The sequence below is a fragment of the Micromys minutus genome (genome assembly GCF_963924665.1).
Source record: "Micromys minutus genome assembly, chromosome: 17".
NCBI classification, from domain to species: Eukaryota; Metazoa; Chordata; class Mammalia; order Rodentia; family Muridae; genus Micromys; species Micromys minutus.
In genome coordinates, this window is record NC_137952.1 from 6352098 (window position 1) to 6371854 (window position 19757).

Here is a 19757-nt window from a genome sequence, read left to right on the forward strand (position 1 = left end):
TTTGGTTGGTGGTTTAGTCTCTTGGAGGTCTGGGCAATTTGGTTGGTTGATATTGTTGTTCTTCTTTTTCAGAAATATTCATGCACGTTAAAACTTTGATATAGTATTTTTATTAATTCATTGAAAAGTATTTTACAAAAGTATTGTCACTCCACCAACTTTTCAAATATTTGCCTTCACTTTGATATTTATTAAATTCTGCCCCCCATTCAAGTTTGGCTAATATTGCCCAATAACACTTGAGACGTGCAACCTGCCTGAAGTGTAGCTGACCTCTTTTTCTTGTCATTATTTGACAATTTACAAGCAAGCAAGCAAGCAAACAAACAAACAACCCACCCAGAAAAATACATTGCATAAGAGCTGCATGTAGAAGAAGAACAGATTTTTGTCTCTTACCCTGCACAAAACTCAACTCTGAAGGCATTAAGAAATTCTGAATAAGACATCATTATAGCAAAGAATAAAAGGACTCCACTTAAATCTTGAGGCACAGGAAAGGCCTTACTGAACAAGACCTACAAAGCTCAGACATTAAGATTAACAATAAGCCAGGAGAGTATCATTCAAGTAAAAAGCTTCTGCACAGCAAAGGACAGCATCATTCATGCGCAGACACAACCCAAAGACTGGGGAACAAAAATCTTTACCAGCTGTTCACTTGATAGAGGGTTAGTACCTAAAATATTCAAAGAACGTAAAAATGTCTACACATTTAAAACTAGCTTAAACTTTTAGAAATTAATAATATCACCCATGTCCAGATTACTGCATTGACTGTGCCTCATGATTCCTTTTCTTTGTTCATCTGAAACTTTGGGACCTCCTGCCCACGAACTCCACCTTGAACAAGATGAAGATTATTTCGATACGGGCTGGGATTGAATTGTCAGTTTCTTCTGCCAGAAGTGCTTCCAACTCCATTGAGATCCAGAAGTCCATGAGTATATAGATTTCTTCTTCCCAGTGTCTTTGAGTTGTTTGCCACTTCCTTTACTTCCCATGGCTTCTGACTTTGGAAAAGGTCCTTATGTCAACTGGCTGGTTTTGTGTCAACTTGACACAAGCTGGAGTTATCACAGAGAAAGAAGTGTCAGTTGAGAAAATGCCTCCATGAGATCAAGCTGTAAGGCATTTTCTCAACTAGTGATCGAGGGGAGAGGACCAAGCTCATTGTGGGTGGAGCCATCCCTGGGCTGGTAGACCTGGGTTCTATAAGAAAGCAAGCTGAGAAAGCCATGAGAAGCAAGCCAGTAAGCAACATCCCTCCATTGCCTCTGCATCAGCTGCTGCTTCCTGACCTGCTTGGGTTCCAGTCCTGACTTCTTTGAGTGATGAACAGTGATATAGAAGTGTAAGGAGAATAAACCCTTTCTTCTTCAACTTGTTTCTTAATGATGATGTTTTGTGCAGGAATAGAAAACCTGACTAAGACCTTTAAGTCCAAGGAGTCACAGCACCACAACACAGAACGGTGCATGGGTCTGATTTGTTTTGTCCATTGGTGATTTCATTCCTATGACTGCATTGAACTGTATTTCTTGGGTCCGGTAAACAATGTTTTTTGCCTGTTTGATCAAATCCACGATTAAGACTGTTAGTTAGAAATGTAGAAATGATATTCCCTCTTCCTGACTGTTGTGCCCTCTCCCAAAGCTTTGGCAGCTTCTTTCTGGAGCTGCTTCTAGCTAACTCAGCTTCTTTGCCAGCCAAGCTTGGGAGCATTGGCATTTGGTACCAGTTCTCCTTATGCGTTTCACATTGCTTTAAATCCACTAAGGCTGGCCTTTGTAGATTGCATTTCTGTGAGATGCTCAGAGATCAGAAACTTTTAGAGGTCTTATACTGTATTTGCTTTCCCTTAGATTGAAACTCATTTTATGAAGCTCTCTTCTGAAGCTATAAGCTTCACTGGCTTCAGGAAATGGCCTTTGCCTTGTATTCCTGAGACAAAACCTTAGATGTCAGACTTGGCTAGAGCAAAGTGTTGAGCTACCCCTGTGTCTTTTCCATCGCATTAGACATGCCTTTCTTTAATACTCACTTAGCCACTGTCTGCAGTGTTCCAACATTTGTATTTAGCCAGGACTTTAATGCAGGCTGCAGTGGATGAGATTTCATTGCTGTTCTTATGGGTAGCAAACCCCTCCAAGTCTTTCTGTTCTTTCTCTAACTCCTCCATGAGGGACTCCATGTTCAGTCCAATGGTTGGCTGGGAGCATATGCCTCTGTATTTTGTAGGTTCTAGTAGAGCTTCTCAGGAAACATCTGTATCAGAATCCTGTCATCATGTACATCTTAGCATCTGCAATATTGTCTGGGTTTGGTGGCTGTATATGGGATGGATTCCCAGGTGGGGCAGTCTCTTAAACACTGAGACATTGCTCCATCTCATCCAAAATGGTTATGAAATTTTTCTAGTATATAGATCAGTAAACATTTTGACAGATGCCTCAAGTAAGTTAAAATAAGAGAGTGAGAGAAAAAGAGATAAGAGATAGAGAAAGAGAGAAGGAGAGGGAGAGATTTTTCTTTTTTTTTCTCCTGTTCCTTATTTTGTTTGTTTTTGATGAAGGTTAAATTATATTTCAGGTATTACAAAATTAAGTTTATTTTTAAAAATTCAATAGATGTGTACTACATTTATGTCATCCTCCTAAATTCTCATCACACACACACACACACACACACACACACACACACAGTTTTTCTTTATGAGCATCTTGCATCCATTGGTATTGGGTAACTAAGGAGAGAACTCATCTCTGAGGAAGACTACTCTCTTTTTGATGTTTCTGTTTACCTATAATTTTCTGCCTGTGGACATACAGGGCCTGTGAGGCTCCTTCCTGCTCCCTTCCTCACCTCATGTTAACATTGGCATGACAACTGCCATTGCCATTGTTTGATTCCCTTTAGACAGCCATATTTGAGATGTTATATATGTAGCCTCCCTGTCATACATGAAAGACAAAATTAGACTTCCTGGTTTCTTATGATCTCTTTCCACTTCTGTGCTGTTCCCTGAGCTTTAGGTATAAGGGTTGTGTTTTATATGTATCAAATGTGCCTAAGCAGCACACAGATAGCTGTTTGTATTTTTACCAGTAGTGGCTTTCTGTAATAATTTCTATTTGCTGCAAACAGTTAAAGATCTTCAATGCTCATAAATTGGCAGGATTAATATAGTAAAAATGGTCATCTTGCCCAAAGAAATATACAGAATAAATGTAATCCCCATCAGAATTTCAACTCAATTCTTCCTAGAGATAGAGCAATTCTCAAATTCATCTGTAATAGCAAAAAAAAAAAAAAAAAAAAAAAAAAAAAAAAAAAAAAAAACCACAGAATAGCAGAATAGCAAAAACTATTCTCAAAACTAAACTAAAATAATTTATGGGGGAATAACAATCCCTGACCTCAAACTGTACCACAGAAAAATGGTGACAAAAACTATATGATGTTGGTACAGAGACAGGCAGGTAGATCAGTGAATAGAATTGAAGAACCAGATATAAACCCACACGCCTATGGTCCCTTAATCTTTGAAAAGAAGCCAAAGCCATACAGTGGGAAAAACAAGACAGCATTTTCAAGAAATGATGCTGGTTCAACTGGCAGTTACCATGCAAAAGAATGCAAATTGATCCATTCTTATCTCCTTGTACAAAACTCAAGTCCAAGAGGATCAAGGACCTCCACATAAAACCAGATCTGTTGAATCTAATAGAAGAAAAAGTGGGGAGAGCCTAAAACAGGCACAGCAGATTATTTCCTGAGCAGAACACCTGTGGCTCAGGTTCTAATAACAACTGCCAATGAACAATTGAAGAGTTGACAAATGGGACCTTATAAAATTGAAAAGTTTCTCTAAGCAAAGGACTCTGTCAATAAGACAAATTGGAAAAAAAAAATGTATTTTCAAACCCTAAAAGATGGTTAATATCCAAAATATACAGAGAGCACAAGAAGTTAGAAAATAAAATAACCTTATTAAGAATGCAGTACAGACCTAAACAATGAATTGTCAACTGAGAAATCACAAATGGTTGAGGCGCACCTTAAAAAATAAAAAGGGCTCAACGTCCTTAGACATCTGGGAAATGCAAATCAAAACAACCCTTAGATTTCACCAATAAGGATGGCTAAGATCAGAAACTCAGATAACAACACATGCTGGAAAGGGTGTGGAGAAAGAGGAACACTTCTCCATTGCTGGTGGGATTGCAAGCAGACAAAACCACTTTGGAAAACAATCTGGCAGTTCCTCAGAAAACTAGAACTAGTTCTTTATGAAGACCAGCTATTCAACTAACTAAATAATTGGGCATATACCGAAAAGGTGCTCCAACATATAACAAGAACACATGATCCACTATGCTTATAGCAGTCGTATTTATAGTAACCAGAAGCTGGAAACCCAGATGTCCCATAAGAGAAGAATGGATATAGAAAATGTAGTACATTTACATAATGGGGTACTACTCAACTATTAGAAACAATGACTACATGAAATTCTCAGGCAAATGGATGGAAATAGAAAATATTATCCTGAATGTAATAACCCAGACATAAAAGGTACACCAGATATGTCCTCACTGGTAGGGGATAATTTAACCAAAGGATCGGAATACCCATGATACAACCCCAAAACAATATGGAGCTAAAGAAGAAGGAAGACCAAATTGTGGATGCCTCAATTCTATATAGCAGGAGCAAAAAATAAAATTACAGCATGTAGACAGAACTAGAGACCTGTTAGAGAGAGTGGAGGGGGAGGAAAAAAATGGGACCTGGTTAGGTACCCAACAAAATTGAGAGAGAACCTGTGGAGACCATTCCCAATAAGTAAGCATGGCCCCCACCTGTCTCAAATTGTTCCTGACCAAAGAAAAGGCACTGACATAAAATGGAATAAAGACTGAAGGAAAGGCTATCCAGGGACCACCCCACCTAGGGACCTATCCTATCTGCAAATACTAAACTCTGACACTATTGCTGATAACAAAAAGCCCTTGCTGTCAGGTGCCTGGTATAACTGTTTCCTGAGAGGTTCTGCAAGCACCTGACTAATACAGATCTACATGCTCACAGTCAACTATCAGACTGAGCTCAGGTACCCCAATGAAAAAGCTAGGGGAATAACTGAAGTAGCTAAAGGCTATTGCAACCCCAGAGGAAGAACAATATTAAGCAACTGGACCATCCAGAGCTCCCAGGATCTAAACCATTAACCAAAGAGTACACAGGGAAGGACCCATGGCTCCAGATGCATATGCAGTAAAGGATGGACTTATCTAGCATTAATGGGAATGAAGGTCTTTGGTCCTGTGGTGACTTGAGGCCCCTGTGTATGGGAATGCTAAAGCAGTAAGGGAGGAGTGAGTGAGTGGGTGGAGGAGCACACTCATAGAGGAAAAGGGAGCGGGGAGAGATCAGATGGGATGGAGCATTTGTGGAGGGGAACCTGGGAGAGAGATATAATTCGAGTTATTATAGAAAAACATAAATTAAAAAAGTATCACTCTCTAAATGAACCCCAGGTAGTTTATCTGTCTGGTGAGATGGGGACATCTTCCTGGAGACAGGGGAACAGGGAGGAGGTATGGGATATGGAACAGAGTATTGACCAGTAGGGGAAGAAAATATGTAGTGTAAAAAAATAAATTAAAGAAAAAGAAGAGAAAAAGTAGCAATATATTATTCCAAAATATTTTAGTCCCTAATTGTCTCCATTTTAGAATTAAGATGAAAATGTAAATACAATTTGAAATATAATCTGAAGTTTGCATTATTAGGTTTGTGTATCATTTTGTAAAATACAGCATATATGTGGTGTCACTAGCCTCAAGACTTCAGAATACCTTTGATGTTAACAAGCTAGAAAAATTCCTTTGAAGAAGCAAGAAAGTATTTAAATACATTTTTTTTTGCACTGCAGATATATAGGTCTCATGTTAATTTAATTATTGTCACTATGCTGGAAAAGAAATTTAAATCAAATAGTTTAATCAAAAATACTTATATGTACTTACTTATACTTAGGCACATATTATGTAAACATGTGCTGTATTTTCTACCCATTTTTAATGAATATGATCTTGCATATGCACAAAATAAAGGGAAACATACAACTTATTTTAAGCTGAATAGCTCCTCTTCTTAGTTTTGGTTTCAGGCACTGTTTTGGAAATGTTGATCAAATAACAACACTGTATGAGTCGGTTACATTGATAGATCTACATTATTGGAGAAGACTCTAATAATTTTTTTTTTCTGCAAAGGGCAGAAATTCCTTTTTTGTTGTTGTTGGTTGAGAGCTAATACATCTTTCCAGCAAAAGGTCAGGCTTCTTCATCACTGAGCTGATGCAGCCCACCTTACTCAGTCCTACATACATGGAGGCCACTATATCAGTCACAGGTGTGTTCTGTGAAAACTTAAAGATGGTACAATTAATATTTTGAAATGTATGTACATTTAGGTAAAGCCCTCCTACTTGTGTCAAGAGAGAAATAATAAAAATAAAATACTGAAAGAATTTATTTTTCCTGTTTAAATGAATTCTGTGCTTCAGAATTCTCATTTCCTCTGCTTAGATATTAAGCATAATTCATAGGTAGTTACATTTGTCTAACTGTATTTTCACGTTAGGATGTTACTAGCTTTTAGCCAACCTCAGAGATATTGTACATATCTGTATAAAGATCAATGGGAAGAATCTTTACTTCTGAACCCATGAGACACTATCTTTCCTTTCAAATAGTCTGACTAGCCTAGGATCTTCCAGGGGACTGTGTTGAAACTTCAGAGATTCATCAAATAATGGATGATGGTATTTATCTTAGAACTACACATAATGCTTCCATGGCACAGCAGGTCTTTGGCTTATTGAGAGACTATGAATTAATACAGCCCACTGTTTGCCACCTAGGATAAAAAAAATAGCTTGGAGAGGTGCTCAGCAGTTAAGAGAACTTGTTGCTCTTGCAAAAGACCCAGGTTTCCATTTCCATGAGATACATGGTGTCTCACAGTCATCTGTAATTCCAGTTTCAGAAGATCTAACGTTCTCTTTTGGATGCTTGGGCAACAGGCAAATATGTGGTGCACACACTGACAAACTCTAAGTCATATAAAATAAAAATAAAATTTAAAGTTAAAATAAGATCAGTTTATAGACTTACATACAATGGATTTTAGCAAATAGTTGTAGCATTTGATGATTTTAAATGCATTACACTAAATATCCATATTTTGCTAATTGTAAAATAATTGTATTCAGTGCAAATGCTGTCATAATGTAAAGATAAATTTTTGTTTATAGCATTGGAAGTCAGGAGCTACTCACTTTGATGGACACATATGAGCAAGGTTAGAGGAGTGCCTCTGAGTTAAAATGTTACGTAAAAATGTTTTGTTCACTTTAGTAAAATCCAAAGTTTATATTTTTACCATTATTAATGATATGTGTGTGTTTTATTGTGGATTGGGGTATCTGCTTGTAATACCCAGGGAGATCAGAAGAGGTTGTCAGAACCTCTGGAACTTGAATTACAGGTTGTTGTAAGATAAACCCCTGTGATTGCCGAGAACCTAAGTTAGGTCTTCTGAAAAGAGCATGAAGTGCTCTTAATTTGTGAGCTACCTCTTCAAACACCAGATGAAAATTTAAATATTTTTTGAAGAGTGTATCACCTTTTCAGTACATTTAAAGGCTTGTAAATCTGCTGTTTATGTGATCTTTTCTACTAAAAGTGAGTTGAAATGCAAGGATTTAAATTTTGTTGAACACCCGTTGATATTGGCCCATGATAATGTATTTGCTGCACTAAATCCTCCTAGTTCAAACCCATCTCTGATCTACTCAACTCTTTTGAGTACCAGGACTGGTGCTTTCGAAGGAGCATTACAACCTGAGCAAAGCCAGACAGCTTGTATGTAGTCATTAAAGAGACAACAACAAAACAATGCATAGTGTTTTTTTCTTGTCTCTTTTTAGTTGCTCATCTCTACCACATTGACTTCTGATGACATACTTCAGATTTATAAAGGTTAAAGCCATATTTTTATCCAACATGAATGTCATAGTACTTTGAATTTTTTTGCGATGGGGCAGCATTACCTGGCTTTAGGTGGAATATTTTTCCTTGTAACCTTGTGCTCATGATTATTGTCTTCACCTTCTAAGTACCGATTGCTCATCAGAACCCTATTCAGAGTGATTGGGGAAAGCTTCTTGGAATCCCTCAGGCTCTATTAATGTCAAATGCCACAGATATTCCCATTATTGATGGGACTTTGGACAGAGAGGGAGGAGGTGGATAGTGCTTGACTATATTAGCATCCATTGACTCTGTATTGACTGCAAAGAAGAATCGTATCTGCAGGAAGAAAGTTCAATTTTCATGATTTAGTAAGCAACAGAGAGACAGCATCTGGCTAAACAGAAAGGAGTGCCGTGCCCTTTATCAAGCAGTTTGTCCTACCCGAAGAGAAAAGGAACTCTTTATTTCCCTTTTGTAAATCTGCTTTTTGTTTTGTTCTCTTTGGCCATCAAAGAGTATGTCTCATAGAAAGGAAGCCTTACAGACCACCATAATCATGTTTTCCTCTTCTACACTAGTGCAGATGTGTGAGGCGTAATGAATGTAAAATAATCTGAGGATATAGATATAATCAGAGAAGAGAGTTGCTGCATTAATTTTTTCTTCTTTTCTACTCACAAAGAGAGTATAATATTGGCTTATTTCATTCCAGGAATCCTCAAGCCCTTTCTGGCCTCACCACGTCCATTCAACATGTGTCAATGCTAAGTGGCCTCTGGCAGACTCTTTCATAGGGATATGATGTGTCTTTTGTCAGGAGAGAAAAGGATCCCTTCCATTGTATTACTCTCCTGTTCTCTAAAGGAAATGGATGTGAGGAAAATGAAGGCCAGGTCAAAGCCATCTCTGTATTGTGCCACATGCCTCAGCTACTGTGCACTTTAGGATGATTGCACGTTGCCCTGGGTAGCACTTAATTATTTAAAGGAACTTTCCCTTATTGTTACAGCCAGCACATGATTGAGTCCTGGCTTTGATGCCAAGTTCCTCTGTCTCAGAGAGAAAGAAGGCAGTTTGGAGATCAATCTGAGGTGGCAGACTATAATTTGACCACGAGAAAGGCTTTATGCAGCTCTTCTGTATGGCAAGGCCAATAGCAGAACTCTTACAAAACAGTAGGTTGGGTAGATAAGTCAATGGGATATGAGCAGATTCACTAATTATGTATTTGCCATCCATATCTTAACAAACAGACAGAGCGAATTTGATTGTTTTCTATACAGTTTTACATAGAATTTCGGCTCTGATGCCAGAGGCTTCTATTTGAGCCACATAAGAAACTGCTGGGAGATGTTGAATTTAGTTAACTTTCAAGGCTCATTTTCCCTCCATATGAAAAGGGAACCTTAATATCTCAGGTTTGTTCTTAAGATTAGGTGAGCTAATGCGATGTGGAGTCATCCCTTTAATGTGCTTATCAGGTCTGTGATGAATATCAGCTCTGCTCTTTTGCAGCATGAAATATTATTAGAGTACCACTAATGGCCATTTAAGAACAAGGGCCAGCTTGCTGTGAAGGAGCAAGTGACCTGCTCAATCAGTAGCAGACATGATAGAAGCATTTATACCATTACCTGTGTTGGTAAAGATACTTGAATTTGGCTTCCCCGTGGCATGGAGATAATAATGGCCAGACTGCACAGGTCTCTTCAGCCAAGTAGATAGACAACCCCAACAAATGCTGATAACTGTAATTCCAGTTCTGATCTGAGAATGTTTTACTGTGTGCTTCTCCATCTATGGAGACACGTTGACACTGCTAATGATGTAGCACGTTGAATTTCATGCCTCCTTGGGAATATGCATTGAGTTATTTGATTATGAAGATTATTAGCATGATGAATCATGCCTCTAACTTTATGAATTTAGATGAGCATTAATAGAGTGGTTAGAAATACAGGGCTTGAATGAATTGAATATTTATACTTGGAGAACAGTTCTGTTAGTAAGATGAATCGAGAGATTTGGATTGAGGAATTTTCACAAGGTGACATATTTGCTCTGTTTTATTTTATTTCTTGTTTTTCCCCTCAAGATTATTAGGCTACATATGCTTCTGTATCTAGTGGTCATTGAATACCAGGCATGAAGAAAAAGCAGAAGGGCAAGTGGGCATGTGTAAATAGAGGATAATAGAATCTTAATCCTTTATAACAACTTCACACATGACAGCCAATCCTGTTTCAGAATAGAGAGAACTAATTTTCCAGATGGCCACACTCTGACTGTTGTGACACCTGCATTCCAACATCAACTGAAGAAGGAAGAAGCATCTCAAATCACAGCAGAGGTTATGGTTGCCTTAGTGACATGCCTTCATACTCATCAGAATCGTCTTGGTTTCACTGGATGCTGAGTACCCACTCTTTAGCAGACTGGACTAACTGAATTCCAGTATTATAACTACTCCCCAGTTGATAACCTAGTGATTAGCCCATTGTCCTGAAGAAAGTGGTCACCTTAGGCGGTACTAGACTCTGCTATCTGTTTTACGTCCACATAAGACTGGAAGGAAAACTATAAAAGTTTTCCTACATATTTTCTTACTTTGTATTTTCTAGTAAATCACTTTTAACTTAAGTTCATATGAATTTTAATTTTACACAAATGTGCTGTATGCTTTAACGGCTTTAATGACATATAATTAAATATCATGTTGCTATTAAAATTACTTTTAATGAGTGCTAGAAGTATACAGACATCACAACTATTGCATCTTAAAAGGCATTCATTGTCCCTTAATGCTGCATGTTGTTGATGAATGCTGTTTCTGCCTGCAGTAAGAGAGTGCCTCTGATGTGCTTTGTAGCTATAAATTGGAGTTTTCTTGGTACCCAAGATAAACAGAATCCTTATGTAACATTTAAGTAACTCTTACTCTTTTGAATATTGTTCTGTCAGAGAGTGCAATTATTTTGAGAGGTATCTACTGTGGAATGAATTGATAGATTTTTTTTTGGGGGGTTGTGTTATTTATTTTTGTTTGTTTGTTTGTTTGTCTTTTAACTTGCTGAGGATATCAGGTCATGTCTGTATAAAGTTGTATCTGTCTTCTTAGGTAAGTTTTTAAAATAGTATTTATTTTTACTCAATCTAGATATCCCGGCTATAAACATTGTACACATTTCTGTACATACATATTAACACTTTTTTTGAATAAGCCAAAGCTGTAATAACTAGAGCCCATACACTGGGATTGGACCAGGCACTATTACTACCAATGTTTCTCTACATTAACTGTGTTGTTTTATTGAGCTCTTTGTAATATATCAGCACTCCAATTGCCCTACAGTCTTGCCAGCTTTTATTTATACATTTTTGTAAGACAATGTGATGGGAAAAAATTCTTAAGTTTTATTTTTTTCAAGGTTGTAATTAACTATATGTGCATACATATAATACACATATGTATATATGTAAAAATAATAAAGGAAAAAAAGCTATTAATTTGAGGGGATAGGAGAGAAAATGGGAGGGGGTGGAGGGAGGAAAGGGGGATGTGATACAGTTCTATTTTAATTAAAATATATTCTTTTATCTTTGTTTCTTTCATTCAGTCATTCATTCTTTCTTTCCTTCTTTCTTTCTTTTTCTTGAACTTCACACAGTCTGTGACTGGATTCTGGGATGATCAGAGCTTTTTGGGGTTAGTATCCCATTATCAGTGACTACATATTACGTCTGTTCTTTTGTGACTGGGTTATCTCACTCAGGATGATATTCTCTAGATGCATCCATTTTTTTAAGAATTTCAAAAAGTCATTTTTCTGATATTTGAGTAGTACACCATTGTGTAAATATACCACAATTTTTGTATACATTCATCTACTGAAGGACATCGGGGTTCTTTCCAGCTTTTGGCTATTATAAACTGAGCTGCTATGAACATTGTGGTGCATGGATCTTTGTTGTATTTTGGAGTGTGTCTGGGGTATATGCCCAGAAGTGGAATAGCTGGCTCTTCAGGTAGTATTATGTCCAATTTTCTGAGGAATCCCCAGACTGAATTCCAGAATGGTTGTACCAGTTTACAACCCCACCAACAGTGGAGAAGTGTTCCTCTTTCTCCACATCCTCACCAGCATCTGCTGTCATGTGAGTTTTGGATCTTGGCCAATCTGACTGGTGTGAGGTGGAATCTCAGGGTTGTTTTGATTTGCATTTCCCTGATGGCTAAGTATGTTGAGCACTTCCTTAGATGTTTCTCAGCCATTCGATATTCCTCAATTGAGACCTTTTGTTTAACTCTGTACCCCATTTTTTAATAGGGTTGTTTGATTCTCTGGTGTCTAGCTTTTTGAGTTCTTTGTATACCTTAGATATTAGGCCTCTATCTGATGTGAAGTTGGTAAATAACTTTTCCCATTCCATTGGTTGCAGTTCGGTTTTCTTGACAGTGTCTTTAGCCTTACAGAAACTTTGCAATCTCATTAAGTCCCATTTGTCAATCCTTGACCTTAGAGCTCAAGCCATTGGTGTTCTGTTCAGAAAATTTTCTCCTGTGCCTATGCATTCTAAGGTTTGCCCTACTTTCTCATCTAATAGTTTTAGTGTACCTGGTTTAATGTGGAGATCTTAGATCCACTTACACTTGAGCTTTGTACAAAGAGATAAGAAAGGGTCATTTTCATTCTTCTGCATGCTGAGTGCCAGTTGGACCAACACCATTTGTTGAATAGGCTGTCCTGTTTCCATTGAATGTTTACAGCTCCTTTGATAAAATTAAGGTTACTATATACATGAGGGCTCATTTTTGGATCTTCTATTCTATTCTATTGATCCAAGTGCCTATTTCTGTACCAGTATTAGGCAGTTTTCAGCACAATTGCCTTGTAATATAGCTTGAGGTCAGGGATAGTGATTCCCGCAGATGTTTTCTTGTTGTTGAGGATGGATTTCGCTATTCTAGGTCTTTTGTTATTCCAGATGAAATTGCACACTGATCTTTCCAACTCAATGAAGAACTGGGTTGGAATTTTGATGGGGATTGCATTGAATTTGTAGATTGCTTTTGGTAAGATGGCCATTTTTAAAATGTTGATCCTTCCAATCCATGAGCATGGGAGATCTTTTCATTTTCTGAGATCTTCTTTGATTTCCTTCTTTAGAGGTTTGAACTTCTTTATTTTTTTTTCACGGTAACCTTGTTACAGAAGTGAACATTCTATGTGCCTATTGACCTTATTTTGCAGCCCAATAAATCAATTCCTTCTATGTTTTCCTCTAAGATTTTCAATAATTTAATTATGTATGTATGTCTGTCTATTCCTTTGTGTATGTAATAATTATGTATGTAGGCTGAAGTTAATGTTTTAATGTTGTTACACCAGTATATAAAAACATCAGATAATATGAGGAACATCATTATCAATTAAATATCATGACACTTAAGTAAAATACTTAATTGGTCATAACTCTTAGAGCTTACTTAGAAGTTTCCAATTCTTTAGTAAAATTGTTATGGCTTTATTGGAAACAATTGTATTCTGTTTTGAACATTGTCATATGATACTAAAATTTGAAAGCTCCTTTATCTATAATCCTACTTAGTTATCTGTCAATTATTTTTTGGTTAGGCTAGGTCATAAACTTTCCTGTACAAATTTTAGAAGTGGTCTTTCAAAATCTTGCAAATTTTGTGTTCAGATTAGGGATAAAAATATGCCAAACTTCCCATCAATTCAGGTAAACTGATGCTTCAGATTACTGGGTCTTCTGGTCTACATGCACGTTTTGTGCATTTCTAATTTCCCTTACCTATATAGTCTTTCAGTTTTAAAGTCAGAATTTTGTTTCTAGTGTGCAGAAATACAATGTTTCTATGTATCAATATTTTATATTATGAAATTATTTTATATACTTATTTGTACAAATGGATTTTCTGTGTATGTCTTAGAATTTTCTTAGTATAGATCACATTTTTAGTAATTTATTTCCTGCCTTTTGCCTTGGATTTTCAGTGTTAACCAGAAACTTTAGTCCATTTTTACTAGAAAAAAACAAGAATGAGCAGCTTTATTACATTCCTGGTTTGAGAATGAATCATTAGTTTCTTCAAATTAAGAATTATGTTTTCTGAAGGTAACTATAAATACTTACCTCCAATATGAGACAGTTTATGACTATTTTTTGTTTGTTAAAATGCAATATGATAAATTGGAGCTTCATTTTCTTGCATCGCTTTGTAGCAGTTATGAAGATAATTTTATATTTTTCTTCATTAACCTGGTATGCATACTAATTAATACTATTAATGCCTTTATAGATTAAATTTCAATTGATCTTTCATTATATTATTGTTCCATTTTTGAAGTCATTTTCCACCCACTTTTCTGGAGATACCGTTCAAGTGTTCCCATTGCTGATAGTTGTTTATGTATTTACTATGTTTTCTCAGCAAGAAGTATTGAAAGACCCAGTTTGAATAATGAATTCTGTTGACACATTCACTTCTATAACTGTTGTATTCCTGTATGATTCGATACACCTTCCTGAAATGCTGACAGGTCTATTCATATTTAATTGGCTCAACTCATTGAAGGACTGACATGTCTTTTTGTTGTGTCTAAAATATTTATTTTCCAGACTCTAAACCGATATCAATTTCACTTACTTGTACATTATGTAGGATTTTTCCTCTTCTTACTCTCAACTTATATATATCTTTAAAAAGAAAATGTGTATCGGTAGACAAACACACAGTTGGATACTTTTTCTTATGCCAGTTCCCACCACATATACTAGGCGTGCCTGAAATTGTGTTTCTCCAGGTAGATCTTGTTTCTTCACCACTGAGATTACAAGTGTTGTTTACTACATTCACCTTTATATAATTTTAAGTCTGATCAAGCAATTCAGGATTCTTAAGAGGCATATTTGATTATTCATGTTTAATATAAGCTTTAAAGTCACATTTAATTGCTAATTTTTTTCTTTCCATGTTCCTTGTTTTTATGTTTTCATAGTAAGCTCATGCCATTTTCATTCTCGGACTTTTTAAATAGTCTCAAATTTTCCTCTTAATTTTATTATTCTAATATACTACAGTCCTCTTCATACTGTAGTTCAGAAATTGTATTTTTAAAACTGTTCTCCCATATGATATGATTTCTGCTCCCTCAATTGTAACATCACTTGTATTTAAAAGTATTTATTAGTGTTTTTTCATATGACACTAGAGCAGTCAATGAAGTGGGGAATAGTCTCCCAAAAGATTATCTGTTCATTAATTTGTTTATTTCTGTATATTTGAATTGTTCTTTAAGGCCTTTTGACAATTTTGTTTTATCTTGCTTTTCAAGAAATATCTCAAGACAACTCATTCTATTAATCTATTTTTTTTCAGAGATAACACATTTTATTTAAGTTTTGGAAAAAGACTTGTTACAAACAGTGGTGTTCTCAGGGACTATTTGTATCTATCTGACTATAAAGCATGTTATTCTGTGGCTGTATGGCCTCTTTTGGTTGGTTAGTTGCTTTTTATTTTTGCTGTTGTTGTTTTCACTGTTTGTGTTAGATCCAAATTGGTTAGGGTTAGGGTTAGGGTTAGGGTTAGGGTTAGGGTTAGGGTTAGGGTTAGGGTTAGGGTTAGGGTTAGGGTTAGGATTAGGGTTAGGGTCACTGATATGGGTGACAGGGACATAAGCAAAAATGGACTGGTACTTACAGAACAGAATTGTTCTTTTATCAGAACAATACAAGGGTGGAATTCTCTATTGAGAAGTGGAGACTGTGAGCTTGGGGTTCTTGTGGTTCTAACAGACACAAAGGGGGGACATTGTTGATTACAGATTCCATCTGCAGGTAACTTATCCTTATGTGTTGAACTTATAGTTATCAATGAGGTCCTATGCTTACATGGTGATTTCTTTATCAGACACTACCATGGGTGACATTAGTCAGTTCAAATTTTCTTTACAGAGCTTCTAAGTCTATCTAAGGCTTTGAAGTAATTGACCCTTCAGTTTGAGAACTTCAAACATACATCCTGTATGTTTTTTTTTTTTTTTTTTTTTTTTTTGGTTTTCTTATTCACAAAATTTTTATTGGAAATTCTCTGCATTTACACTTCAGATGTTATCCCTTTCCCACAATCTTATATCCTTCCCCTCCTATTGTCCCCATGAAGGTGCTCCGTTGCCCAATCACTCTCTCCTACCTCAGTACCTTGTCAATCCCCTATACTGGAAGAAAACGAACCTTTATTGGACCAAAAGCTTCTCCTCCCATTGATGTCATAAAATTTTATCCTCTGCTGTGTATGTACTTTGGGCCATGGGCCTTTCCATGCGAACTCATTGGTTGGTGTTTTAGTCCATGGAGGTTGTGGAGGGTTTGGCTGGTTGATAATGTTCTTCTAATGAGGATGTAAACCCTTGCAGCTCCTTCGGTCCTTTCTCTAGCACTTTCATTGGGGTTCTCCGTGTTCAGTCTTATGGTTAGCTGCAAGCATCCCTAAATGTATCTGTATGATTCTTGCAGAGCCTCTAAGGAGGCATCCATGTTGGGCTCCTGCCAGTAAGCATTTCTTGGCATCAGCAATAGTGCTTGGGTTTGGTGATTGCATATGGGGTGGATCCCCAGGTGAGGCAGTCTCTGATTGTAGTCTACTACAATTTCTGTATCTTTTTTTTTTTTTTTTCTGTTGAAGGACATCTGAGTTCTTTCCAGCTTCTACCTTGACATAAACATAAAGGTTGAAATAAATTATGAGAGTAATATAAAATTAATATATCTGAGAAATGGTGAAGAACTGATCTATGTCAGTGGAAATGGAGACAATGTTATAAAACAATTCTAAGATTTTTTTATAACTTAATTTGTGAAATTTAGGATGTTAAACTTATTTTGCAAATGGAAAGGAAACATGCATCAAAAGTTCTGCGTGTGTCTTTAATCTCAGCCAGTCTGTGCTTCATTCTGTCATTCATTACACAAAAGAAAGCAAACATAGGAAACGAAATTTTATTGAGAGGAGAAAGATATCTGAAATTAGAGACCATTTCTTCTCAATAAAAGATAGTAATTCTCTGTGGAAGGTATGGAACCCTTACATTCATTTCTAGGTTCTATTAAGGCTGACAGTCTGAATCCATTGCTGTGAGGAGACACCATGAACACAGAATGTTTTATAAAGAAAAGGCTTTTGTTGGATGTTGCTTACAGTTTCAGAATTTAGTCCATCATCATGTGTGCTGAACGCAATAGGGGAGTTGGCTGCATGCAGGGAGTAGGGGAGTTGGCTGCATGCAGGGAGTAGGGGAGTTGGCTGCATGCAGGGAGTAGGGGAGTTGGCTGCATGCAGGGAGTAGGGGAGTTGGCTGCATGCACACAGACATGGCACAGGAGAATTAACTGGGAGTTCTACATCCAGACCTGCAGAAAGCAGCAAGAGAGAGATGCTAACCAGCACTGAGATTTTGAAAACACAAAGGTTACTCCCGGTGACATATTTCCCCCAACAAGGCCATACTTCCTTATCTCTCTCATGTAATAACAGTCCATTATATGAACTTTTTAGGGTTCTTTTACCAAAATCGCCACACTTGCCAAAATTCTCTCAGTGATAAGACATCTCTATCCATAATGGTCATTGCAATATTGATACTGTGAGTTAAAAGTATTAACTTTTATTCTTAATTTTTTTTGTAGTAAAAACAATCCATGAAAAACTGTGGTATCAGAAAATATGTTTTGTTTTCCTCTGTATCTCTTTCTTTTTTTTTCTTCATTGCTATAAAGAAGAATAAAATATAGTGTGATTTTTTTTCAGACCTACCACCTGGAACTCCTTTCAGTTAGACAAATGTGTCAGTCTGTCACCTGCTACAGACATGTTGGCAGAAAGTTTTCTGCTTGTGGCAAAGGCATGATCATGTTGGCTGTTCTAATGTGAGATCCTTGTAATTATATCCGTACTGTTTGCCTTAGAACAGACAGACAGCTGCCATGTTGTGAAACTCAGGCCAAGTTAACTGCTGTAGAAAAATATTAGTGAAGAATGGCAGTTTCTTACCAATGTTCTGATACATCTTGTCTCTTCAAGATTGTCTGCCATTCCTCTAGAGTTGTGTCAGGGAGAAACCACAAGCATTGCATTGTCATGGACAGCCATTCAAAGACACTCACAACCTTCTGTGGGTAGAACATATTGGGAAAGAAATTTGATGAAAAAAAGTTATACTACCCCCTGAAAGCTTGTTCTAATTACAGGTCTCAGCTTACTGTCAATTCAACATTAAGTCAGGTAATGTCTTAGATATTTAGTTATTATATATTTTCATAGTTCACTTAATTTTCACATCAATTCTATGAATTATTATAAACAGAAATTATGTGTGTGTGTGTATGTGTATGTGGAGAGAGAGAGAGAGAGAGAGACAGAGAGAGAGAGAGAGAGAGAGAGAGAGAGAGAGAGAGAGAGAGAGAGAGAGAGATTAAATTAAATCAAGCTAGTCCATGCATTCATTTCATCATGCAGCTTGCAGGTATGTGGTGAGGGCACAAAACATCAACTCCCTTAACACGTCTGACAATGTTTGTACTTCACACACCCTATAGAATTAACCTAATAGAGAAAGTCTTCTTTAGTAGAAACTGTCAATGCTTCTCAGTTGTTTCTGTGACTGTTGATAAGGGTACCTTGTCAGAATATTCAAAACACAAAGCAGACAAGACTTAACAGTTAAATCCAAGCTTGAAGACCTGAGTTCAGTGCAAGGAAACATTTTGTAGAAAAAGAAAATTGCCTCCCACAAATCGTCTTGCTTCCATACACTCTCCATGTCATAAATGTGTACTTGTGCACACAGAGATACATAGTATAAACAAATTAATACATAAATGCAATGAAAATTTAAAATAATTTAATAAGCCCACTTCCTTAAATGATATATGAGTTATGACAGAAGCCAATGACTATAATTCTGAATACCTGTCTTATGTGAAACTAACATATTCTTCTCTAACTAAAGAGAAGAAAGTAAAAATTCAGACAGAGTCATTTGGGCAGAACCTCTGAATATTTCCTGTGAGTCTGTGAAGGATAGGACAGTTACATTTGCTTTTCAGAATTCTCTACATGTAACAGATACTGTGTTTTCTGTTTTCTGATCTCAAAGAAGAGCCAAGGGTAAAATCTAGGCCAGATATCAGCTCTGAGAAGTGAGGTGATTGCCAATCTCTTGATTTGTGTTATATTGTCTAGTGGCTCTGTGGGTCAATGGAGTTTAATCCTAACAGCCTGGATTTTATCCCTAGGACTCTGAAAGAACCAATGTTGACAAGTTGTTTCCTGGCCTCCACATGCACCCTATGTAATCCTTAGATTGTCTAGTGGCCTAGTGATAAAGAGTTATCACTTGCATCCAAAACAAATCAGATGCCATTCAACACAGATAGGTGTTGGTCTCCCATGAAAATGGTGATTGCTTTGGTTATTTTTCTTTTATTTCCAGTGTTACTTACATACATGTGTCTCAGAGTTTTAAGGACTTCTGCAACAAATATTCTAAATACTATGAAGCACTATATTTAAATTTTAGTGTCAAGGTTGCAATGTACAATATTGGTCTTTCCCTATTAAAATATGTAAACAAGCAGAACTGGTGAAAGTCAGGCTTGTGTCTGAAGCTTGTTTCCTGATGT